Here is an 11335-nt window from a genome sequence, read left to right as displayed (position 1 = left end):
CTGGGTGGCTGAGGTGAGTGGATTGCCTGAGCCCGCGGGTTCGAGACCCGCCTGGGCAACTTGATGAGACTTCATCTCTACAGTAAATCAAAAAATTAGCCGGGCGTGGTAGCACATACCTGTAGTTCCAGCTACTTGGAAAGCTGAGGCGGAAGGATCGTCGAAGCCCAGCAGGTCGAGGCTGCGGTGGCCGGGAGAGGCCACTGTACTCCAGTCTGGGTGACAGAGTGAGACTCCAACTCAAAACAAAAAAAGAAGCAAATTAGGATAGAAACAGTTTTTAATAATTCAGACATTGGTCCATCCCTACAAACTCTAGATTCCAGACTGTCATTAAATACAAAAATAGAAGAGATCGCAATGCTTATTTCAGGCTTGAAGTTGACTCAGGCTGCTTGAAAGCTTCTGAATTAGAGGATTTTTCAATACTGGATTAGATGTCATAGAAATATCTTGCTATATGCTTGGTATTAATAATATTTTGGTATGCCACGAAAGGAGTATAAATACTGTTACATGGTATCCTGTTGACCAAAATTTGAATCAACCTAGAGAAGAGATCCAGCTACTACTACTCAATAATGTTATTGAAACTTTAAATTTTCTTAGGATATTTTATAACCAGGTTAGAGTGTCCACCTGATTTATCTCTTGGAGGAGATAACAGTCTTTTATCTTTTCCAATTCAAAGATGATAAAATTCATGATAAGTGCTAATAAATATAAATACAATTTTTAGGACCATCTAGGAATTAAAGTCTAGTTCTGAGTTTATTTGGATCTTTTTATTCTTAATGTTTTCGTTATGATAATGTAAGATACTTAAAATTATCAATTATATTTTTATGGAAAATCTAACTATATTTGAATTGTAATTTCCCAGTTTCATGCTTGTTTTTTGCTTAATATTTATGTTTGGTTCATATTATTTGTTAGGTGTTTCTTAAAAATAAAAATATGTGTATGGCCTATGTTCTGGTCACTTATAAGAGGCCCAGGACTTGTCAGTCTATTTGAAGCACAATGATTTAAGGCTAAGCATTTTTGAATATTGATCAGGGTAAGGATTTACTTAATTTAAAAAAATGGTTGTCATCTTAGCATTTTTCATGATGCTTGTTTAAGTGTTTCTTCAAGTAACTGCAGTCTTCTTGCGGGTAGCACCCACATCTGTTTAAACACAGTATCCACAGTGACAGATATGTTATTGGCAAATCTTTTATGCTTACTAATACCTGTTGAATAAATAAGTGAATGATAATTAAAAACATAAGTAGAAAACCTCAGTATTACAGAATCTGCCTTTCTTTTTGAAATATACCACCATAAAGGCAGCTGGACCTATCTTGGAAAATTCTACAGAGAAAACTATCTTACAGTGCAATCTAAATGGGTTTTTATATTAGAACCATAGATTGCTGCAGTTGAAAGGGATATAGTACAATCCCCTCGTTTAACCAATACAGCAACTGTAGCTCATGGAAATTTCTGGGAAACATCACATAACTACAGAGTGCAATTGATGAGATCTAATGTGTGTGTGTGTGTGTGTGTGTGTGTGTGTGTGTGTGTGTGTGTGTGTGTGTGATTGTTTTCCAAGCAAAGGAAGTTTTTCATTGTTGCTAGAGGTTCTAGGATGACTAGGACAGGCCGGCTGCTCTAAAATTGTAAAAGTAAGCTGTTAGAGATAGGACAAAAATTGCCTGAGAGGTGAAAACTCTCAGGAAAAATGGGGTGGGTCATTTAGTTCTTGAAATCAAGCAGGGTGCAGATTAGGAATCATTATGGTTTGCCAGAAGTTGCTTGTCCTAGAAGCCTGTTTAAGTGCTCACTGTCAACAAGGAAATCATGGGCAGCACTTAAAGTGGCTCACCTCTGATTTATTCATAAACCTCACACGAGCACTTGGCTTTGTTCTTGCTCTACTAAGGGGGACTGATGCCAATAAGAATGGGGAATAAAGAGCTCCTTGCATGGTCCAAGAGTGAATAGCACTTTACCTCAAAGCCTGACCTCCTTTCTAGAGGTCTGTTATGCTAGAGTTGACTGATTGGCTGTGTGTCCTCAGATGAATTGAGAGAAGAGGTTATAACAAGTATCTACTCTGTAAACTCTATAGTGTACATAACAAGAACTATGTAACTGGAACTTGGATTCTAACTTAATCTAAAGGTTGTGGTATTTATGCTAAATAGAAAGACTTCCCTCTTCAAAGAGCTTGAAGAGTTTTACATTTAATAATAGTTGGGGAAAATATTGCGCCTAGCTAATTGAAGAATACAATGATCTTGAAGTAGAATTTGTTTTCATGACCCCTTACTCAAGTGAATCTGAATGATTTAATAACATAGGAAATAAAGGGTTTGAGAATAAAACAGGTACTACACTGGGATAAAAACGAAGAAATGGGTTGACTTGCCAATTGATTAGCCATGTTGATCTGAGAAGCTTCGTTTGCTTCATTACACAAATTATGCTCCTGCTGCCCATGTTGAAGGAAACTTTAAGAAACAGTCAGCTGACTGGTTTGCACTGGGGCAGAGGTTGAGTAGAGTTACTTAAATCCCCAGAGTAATATTTAGTTAATGCTAGTCTTTTCTCTTTTTCTACGTCCCACCCCACCACCCCCCATCCTGTCCACTCTGACTTTCTTTTGATGAAGCTGGTCTCTTATTACCTACAGTGCATATATTTACAATAAAAATTCTCAATTTTTTCACAACATATTGCATGAACCAGAAGAGCCATATTTAGGAGATGGTGATGAGAGTTAATGATATATCTTCAGATAAAGTCATCCTTCCATGCAATCACATCAGAGTCATCAGCTCATTTGTCATGGCTGAAGCAAAAATGTCAGGACCAATGAGTGTATGAGTGCTGAAGGGGGCGAAAGGGCTTTTGGAGAGAGAGACATTTTTGTGCTGGGAGTTGGCCATGGCTTAGATTTAGCTCCAGGGAAATGTTGGGATTAGTCAACACTGTGTACAGATCCCTAACATAACAGAATTCGTTGGGAAAATGGAGAAGTGGGTGTCATGAGGATGGGCACATTTCTGGAGACATTGTCTAGAAACTATGGAAAAAATGAGATGATTCATAAAAATTAATTTAAGGGATATGTTGTATGTAGGTTCAGTGATTTCAAGATTTAAGTCATAATTTTGAATGGCATCAAGGCAGGACCTACATAATGCACACTACACATATATGTGTATGGCCTCTGTCTTAAATTTAGCCACATTAAAAAAAAATTCAATCTTGACATCCATTTAAAACTGTCCAGAAAGAGAATATTTGAGTACGCAGCAACATTCAGGCATAAAGCTCTTTTGCCATGATAGTAGAGTGGAAGTTAACATTTAATCTAAATAACAATTATGGTGAAATACTTGTTTCCTTGTGAATTTATACAAAACCAAGAAGCTAAACTTTCTTTACACTTCCTTCCTTCTGAAACTTTAATTGAAAAGTAACTTATTTTCTTTAGCTACAGAAGTTCTTATCTTTGATAGACCAATACTAGCAGATTTATTTCATTTTGAGTCAAGTTAACTGTTCTCTTTCAGATAATGTACCCATACAATCTTTTCTTGTTTAATTCTATTGATTTACAGTGTTAAAGTGAAATAATCTGATACCTGTTTCCTGCCCTTTGAGTATTTGTCGTCAAAGAGGCTGATTAGTTTTTTCCCCCAGCTCTTTAACTGTTTTAAATGTATAATTATCATTGCATGTCATTTGATAGCTGCACTAATTGCTGCCAACTATTGTCTGTTTGCACTTAATGCTGAAACCTGATCAACATCCTGCTTTGGTTGATGTTTGGTGGTAAACTTTAATTAACTCTTATTGCATTGAAGAAGAGTTCAAGCTTGGTGCTAACTAATCATTTACCTTCATTATGTCCTGACAGCTCCACTTGTTCTTGTTCCTAATAGATACACCAGTCAGTAAATAAACCTGCAAACCTCATGCCTTGTAGTTGCTCCACACTGATATTTTGCTACTTAAAGTATAAGATAATTGGGTCCAGATAATTATTTAGTTAGTTTAGTATCTCTAGTTCTGTAGACACTAATCTTAAATTGCTTCTTTCATGCTGGACAATTTCATTTTAATAGAAACTGTAGATTTGAGATAACATTATTCCTTCAACATGGTTCCTCTGAACATGCATCTTTTGAATCAATACAATTAAGCTTGTCTCCTGTTGGAATTCTTGTAATTATTTTTCCTGAAATACTTTTCCTGTAATGATATTGAAGTTAAAGTAATCAGGTTACCAGCAGATCATGTAAAATTCAACTCAAAATAGCTGGCTGCTTGATTTTAATTTGTCTGACATCAAGTTTGTTTGAAAAGGGATAATATGTGGGTAAATCAAGGAGCTTATAATTATGGTTGACATTTGTTTGTTTATAATGAAATCTAATTAAAGTTCATACATATAAAACACAAAAGCTAATTACTGAATTGTTCACTTCACTGATGGGCAGCAGTTGAATTAATTTTCAGGTCCAAAAAAAAAAAAAAAAGAACCAAATAAAAATTCCCAAACAAAAGACTCTTCATGATAGAAATAAAATGACTAACTAATCTTAGTGATCAAACATAAATTTGCCAATATTTCATCCAGAAGAAAACTTGGCATTCCACTTATGTTCTCTATTATGCTAGTCCTAATGTGGTTTTTAATATAAAGTGATTTAAAATATTTACATGAGATGTAAAAGAGACTTGTATTTGGTAGTTCTAAGAGTGTAAGAGGCACTTAGTAATAGTTTAAAGAATTAGATATATAACTTTCTTCATTGAAACTATTTGAAATTATTGAAATCATTGCTCAGGAAATAGGAATGTTTGCTGGAATACTTGACCTGTGGTGGCTTTGGTCTGCAAGAAACGACTTATACTATTACCCTCATTGGTGGGAATCATGAAATACAAATAATTATATAATTGTTTTCTCTTTGGAATATTCAGTTGTCAGGAGTTCAGTAATTAATCTTATATATGAACTGACAAAGAAGGAAAAGATACAGATGTATGTTAAAATGCATTGTCTTCACATTGTATATAAAATAAATATGTGCGTGCAGTGGTTTTTACTAGCCTGGTAAATCTCTTTTTAAAAGTCAAATATTCTATAGTTATACATAACTTAATAAAACCAATTAAGATTAATTTTTAAGTGCTTCTATGTAATAACTTAAAAGTATTATCCACAAAACCTTCTTAGATTGTGTGTATGCTAGAGAGATTAGTCAATTACATTTTAAGACTAGCAATATGGACATATGAAAAACATGGCAACTATGATTTATACACTCCCCCAAATTATTGATACAGTTCTTGTTTTTCCAAGGAAAAATAAAGGGTTCCATGTTAGAGTTTCATATTCAGCAATGTTATTTACTTAAATGTTCAAATATGGTAGAAATTGAGGGAGAGGAGTCTGTGAAGGGAAGATAACTGTGTCCATTATCGAGATGCTTATAATTTACACAACTTTTTTGTATTTTCACAGAGTATGTTTATATGCATTTTAATATTTATTATTTATTTATAGATTAATATTGATTATACTGATTGATTTATAGATTCATATTTATTTAAGGAAGAAAAATTTAAAGGATCGTATAGTCATTTAACTACTTTGCGTAGGTATGACAAAGGGAGGATAATTAACACTAAGTATGGCTAGGTCACTGGCATTTGGAAGTAACTTTTCGAGAAAGAAAGCAAAAAAATAGTCAGTACATTCTCTCACTATTGGCAAACAACAGCTTTCTAGTAATACTTTAGCTGATTAGTACATCCTTAACCTTTAATGAAGCAATCACTACAGAGCCCCAATGTCAGCTGGAATACTAGCAAAACAGCATCAAAGAAGGAATCAGAAAGAGGCACTGAACATAATTACAGTTCATGTCCTTGTCTCACACCAATGCAAACTATTCATTTTCAATTAGAATGAATAAGAAAATGAGAAATCAACTAAATTGGTTAAAAGTACCAAAGTTTGTTTATAAAGTAAGGGTCCATCTAGCACACTGATTATAAAATTTTCCTGAAGCAAACAAATAAAATGAGTTATATAACAGTGCAATTTGGTTAAGAAGAGATTATTGATTTCTCTCTAAGGAAGGTAGCTGGAGTTTGATTAAAGTTGTGACGAAAATTGAGTAAAATTCCTATTTCCCACAACTAATCAAATTAAAAATCATTGGACTCATTGGTAAAGTGTACCTTTCCTCTTTAATTCTCCAACACATAAATTTAATGCTATGCAATTGCCACATAAAGTCCATGCAGATTTAGTGATGTGAGACAGAATGAGGGAAAATAAGGGTGGGAAGAGAAGAAGAGAAAGGAAAAGAAAGAATGAGAAAGGGAGAAGACAACCTACACAGCCATCAATCACAGGGTCCCATTTATAGGGAAAGAAACAAACCTTCATTGAATAGCTTAGATTTTAATGAGAAAAATGAGAGGAAAAAAGATGTAGTTGACTTGCACACTCATATTTGTCTTTGTAAACTTTCCCTCTTTAAATATGTGCCTGTTTTAAATGCTGAATATATTTGGTTACATCCTTCTATTCAAACTTAATTACCTTCTCCCCTTTGTCGTGACATGGGTGGAAAGTTTTTGCCGTGTCAGGAGAGGTCGTCACACATTCTTTTGCAGTTCTCTTCATTAATTCCTTCTTGCAGAAGCATTTTCTCTCGTGCTGGGAAGGTAGAAGGGTGTAACAGAAGAGCCCTGAAACATCAGCAGGAAGCTCTAAGCTGGTTAATGCAGTATAATTGTCTGGACATAGACTGGTCTTTGTTTGTGTGGTTCACTCCGAATCAGCTGTAATTAACTCCAGAGTGTTTCCAGATTGCCAGCAAAGAAAAATTACAGCTTTTCTGTTTTAAATTGTAAAGCTCACAAACATTAACTATGCAGATTGCATTTACTTTGATATATTTCTATCCTGCAAGAAAAAAAAAAAAAACTTGTTTGACTCCCCCCACCCCACCTCTAAAAATGTGCTTTTGTTAACTTATTTGATTTAGTGTCTGTTGGAACATAATGACTCCTTAACAGTTGGACTTGAAACCTTTTTCCTTAATATTTTCAATTCTTTTACATTCTTATATTTACCTTTCTTTTTACTAACGTTTTTAATACTGCAACGGGAAAGAAGTTATGCAATCTTTTATAAAATACTCAACATATACTAAAATAAGCACATTTCAGAGAAAAGCAACTTAAAAAATTAGCATGAACTTAAAATGCTGAGATCAAATATGTATTCTGACATAACTGGTACTTCCACACAGGTGCTTTACCTGTGTTTTGCTATATCAAAAGAGAGACTGTGAGAAAAGGGCATTGCCACTACCCTCTTCTCTTGGTTAGTACACCACACCTTTTTAAAACCTTCTGTACAGTAGTTTATAATTATGAATTCCAACATGGGTAAAAATGAAGTAGTGGTGTGAACTAATACAGTCCTGTACACAAAAGATCTGTCAGCAACTGATGCAAAAAAAAAAAAAAAGTCCAGCCAAAAATCTTTTTTTTTCTTTCTTCTGAATTTAACAATAAGGAATTTAAGCCTCAATGTGGCTTTAGCAACCAAAGAAAAGAAGCTCTTGGTGTCTGCATAATACCACTTTGATGGATTTTTTTTCATCAGTTCTCTGTACGTGGCAACAAATAAACAAGTATAATTATACTTGTGAAGGTCTATTCATTGCTTTGTCAGGATTAGATATATGTGCCGTTTTCACACTGCGCCTCTCTTTTGTCTTTGCCTAACTCACTATGACATATTGATAGAGGATTTGGAATGGGGAAAAGGCCACAGCAGAGACAGTGATGACCTTTTGGAAACTTGATATAATTCAAGGATTTTTATTTATTTTCCATTTTTTTATTTGTAACTTGTTACCAAATTATCATGTAAGTGGACAACTTTTAACCTATTTACAAATGGAATAAAAAGTGTTATGAGATAACTAAAGAGCAGATAAGAATAAAAACAATAGGCTAAGGAGCACATTGGTCTTCTTTCCCAGCACTTAGCAGAGTGGCTAACCTAGCATTCCTTTCCCATTATTCTGTCCTCTTGATCAGATCACGTTCTTTTTAATCATTTCACAAACACTGTCTCACTGGACCGTAGAGGAAGGCTGGGACAATCTCAATTAAAAAACAGAGGTAAAACTGGCCTCTCAGATTTTGGTCTAATGGGAACTCTGCTTTCTGAATGCAAAGGAATTCTTCTATTGTTCAGAAAGTCCCCACTTTCATTAGCTAGCCTCCTTGTAGGTGGGTTTGGTCATTTAGCAGAGCAGAGTGTAGGCAGCAGTGACTGTAGACGAAAGCAAAGCAGAACGAGTAATAACAGTTCTTTTCTGCATATTGTGCACTAGTTCCGAAAAAGAAATTTGACATGATCAAAGTCACTGATCTTGTGAATTACTGAGAAACCAAAAAAAAAAAAAAAAAAAAAATATGTACACATATTCTAAGCAGACCAGCAGGTATGTATTGCTCTGAATTTAGCATTAAAACTATGTTAGCTTTTCTCTTTGGGCTTTCTTGAGAACTTTGGTGATTATTAAAAATAAAATGTTTGACAGTAGAGAATAGAAATTGGTGAAGAGTAAATAAAAATCACCTTAAATGGTAAGGCAACTTTTATAGTGAGTTAACTTGTTATTGCAGTCATTTTGGAATGAATTTTCTGTGGTTTAAGTTAAATGGTTGTCTTTGTGGTCTTTTTACTGGGACTTATAAAACTTCTGTAAATTTCTTAAACAGGTCACGTTGATAAAAAAAATAAGGACTTCATTTTCATTTGACATTGATGATAGTGAACTCACTTAGCATCATATTCAGTGTCACTGATCTAGGTAACTTTTTAACTACACAAACTAAAGTGATTTTATCAGAATATACTGATAAATATTGCCATGGCTATCGTCAATAAGTACCAATTAAAAATTTTTAGATCAGATAAACTATTACTAGCTATGTCAATTTAGATAGATTTTTGTTGGTTTTAGAATGTAATGTAAATTTGGTTGTATAGAAGACTTATGTATTTGACTTTGTTTCTGATATTGTGTAGCTTATTGTGAAGAAATTAATTGGCAATTTTGTGTAAAATTATATGAGAATATTGTAACAAAATATATTCTATCATATTGCTTTCTTAATTAACTCTTAATGTGGTTTTCATAATTTTCCACATTACTTTTTTTGGGGAAATTGACTTCTGGCTCTTTTAATGTAAAATAAGAGGATGGAATCTATTTTATATAGAGAAATATTGAGGTGATACATAGCAAGGTCTTTTTGGCATCTGGCCCAAATTATTAAATTCACATTACATAAAACTCATTTGAGGTACATTTAGAATGTGTGTAATAATTCTAGAAAAGTATATTAGTGGACTGAGAACTGTTGCAGAAGTAAAGATAAAATGGAATTCAAGTAATAAAAATAGCTTAGAAACTTTTTTTTACAAAACTGTAAAATGTTTAGAAGTTTTTCTCACTTTTTTTTTATAACTAAAGTGAATCTTTTACATATCAAATATATGCATTGAGCCTAGTATATTATCTTATCATTGGAGGTAAATACACTGCTTCTGGAACTTTACATTTTAATCTAGCACTGTTAATTTAGTATTATTTACCTCCTTGAGTTCACTACCGATCTCTAGTCTCCCTGCCTCCCCCATTTTCTTCAGCACAGCAAGAGATTATATTTTAGGCATTTTGGCTGCCTTCAGTATGACTACGTTGTTTGTGGAGAATTGGTAAATACAAAGGTAAACATTAATGTTTGTAGACTAATTAGAAAATTATTAGTTTTTCATGCTTATGGTTATCAGATTATTTCAAAGGGTTCTGAAAGCCACATGCATGCCATGAGGATAATTAACCTGGAGCTCATCAATGATTAAAATTATACACTAAGCTTTGTGATGTTTGATTTCTGAGCAATTAGAATGCCATTTTAACCATCTTGGATACCAAAACAAATTTTGATTTCATTTTCAATCTGTTCAGCTCTTTTGATGTGTTCTAAACTGATTCCTTTTTCTCTGATTTAGCTGACAAGATTATATTTGATTACAGTAAAGAGATTAGCAAGTTATTCTTCATACTTAATATGCCAGTGACCTTCAATGATGTCTTCCTTTTATGAGAACTTTTTAAAAGGAATTTCTAAAATGTTTAGTGATATTGGTGAACCCACTAACCTGTTTTGTTTTTTTCTAGCTCTCTGTCACCGTGAGGACTATGTAACAGAGTTTTGGGGTGGGAGGAGCCTCCAGGCTGAGATAGTTCGTTCTATCATAACCAATATAACGTGCAATGTAATATAGCAGCACCAACTTTTCTTGTTTTAGAAATTGTCAGGATATGTGAAAGTTCTGATACTTTTAAATTATGGTACTGTTGGCCTTGAAGTTATGAGTCCCTTTGATTTCAAGATTTGCAATAAGATTGCTTACCTGTTTCACAAAATCAAGACTGTGGCTATGTCATAGGCTGAAAATAAAAATGAAAGTTTCTTACTATTCAGCTGTTATGTACAGTGCCATCATTCTGCAAACTGAGAGATCTGCAGGGACTCAGGGAAGCTTAAGCTATAATCAAACTGCATAGTGGAGGTTCACAGGCACACAAACATACATACATAGAAGGGGAAGGGAATCACACTTTTTACCAACAGATGCCCAACTTTCCCCTGGTACTTTATACCCTGCTGCCAGGAACTGATATGGCTTTTATTGAGTGTGTCTTGTCCTCAACAAATAGGACTTACAATCTAAGATGCCTGTTTGCAAAACAACTAAAAAAGGAAAGAAAGAAAGAAAGAAAGAAAGAAAGAAAGAAAGAAAGAAAGAAAGAAAGAAAGAAAGATAGATTGAAGAATTTTCATCCGTAGTGCTTGTGTATGATTTGTTAAGCCAAGGGAGATGTTGATTGAGGCAGTGGTTGAGAGATGGGCAACTCACCAGGATTGATAACATCAAAATGGTATTTGAAATGGTGTTCATTACCTATTGCAGTGGAAAAAAAAAAAAAAAAACTGAGTGAATGTGATTGTCCCCTAGGATGATAGGACTGGTTGCAGTAAATATTAATTTCTGTTCTGTTGCCCATTGAGGTGACTGAAGTGTGGGGAAGAATTGTGATTGGTGCTTAATCAGGGCCAGGCAGATACCTGCTGAGAGCTTTTGCACAAGGAAGATTTGTAGTAAGCTGATTTACTGGCAAAATGAAAACCAGAGAAGAGTTTGGTCTGTGCTGCCTGT

The 11335-nt window shown here is 34.1% G+C and overlaps 1 protein-coding gene across 1 annotated transcript in view; it reads left to right on the top strand.

Annotated features, from left to right (window-relative positions):
- Nucleotides 1–1435: 1435 nt before the first annotated feature.
- The window catches only part of ZFHX4 (zinc finger homeobox 4), a 173901-nt gene continuing 164001 nt past the window's right edge, over nt 1436–11335 (top strand). The window contains 1 exon segment of the mRNA XM_008068302.2: nt 1436–1540. The gene's annotated coding sequence lies outside the window, so the exon portion shown is untranslated.

Source organism: Carlito syrichta, unplaced genomic scaffold, assembly GCF_000164805.1.
Source record: "Carlito syrichta isolate Samal-C Ts95f unplaced genomic scaffold, Tarsius_syrichta-2.0.1 Scaffold310050, whole genome shotgun sequence".
Taxonomy (NCBI): domain Eukaryota; kingdom Metazoa; phylum Chordata; class Mammalia; order Primates; family Tarsiidae; genus Carlito; species Carlito syrichta.
This window is presented reverse-complemented; position numbering and strand designations above follow the sequence as displayed.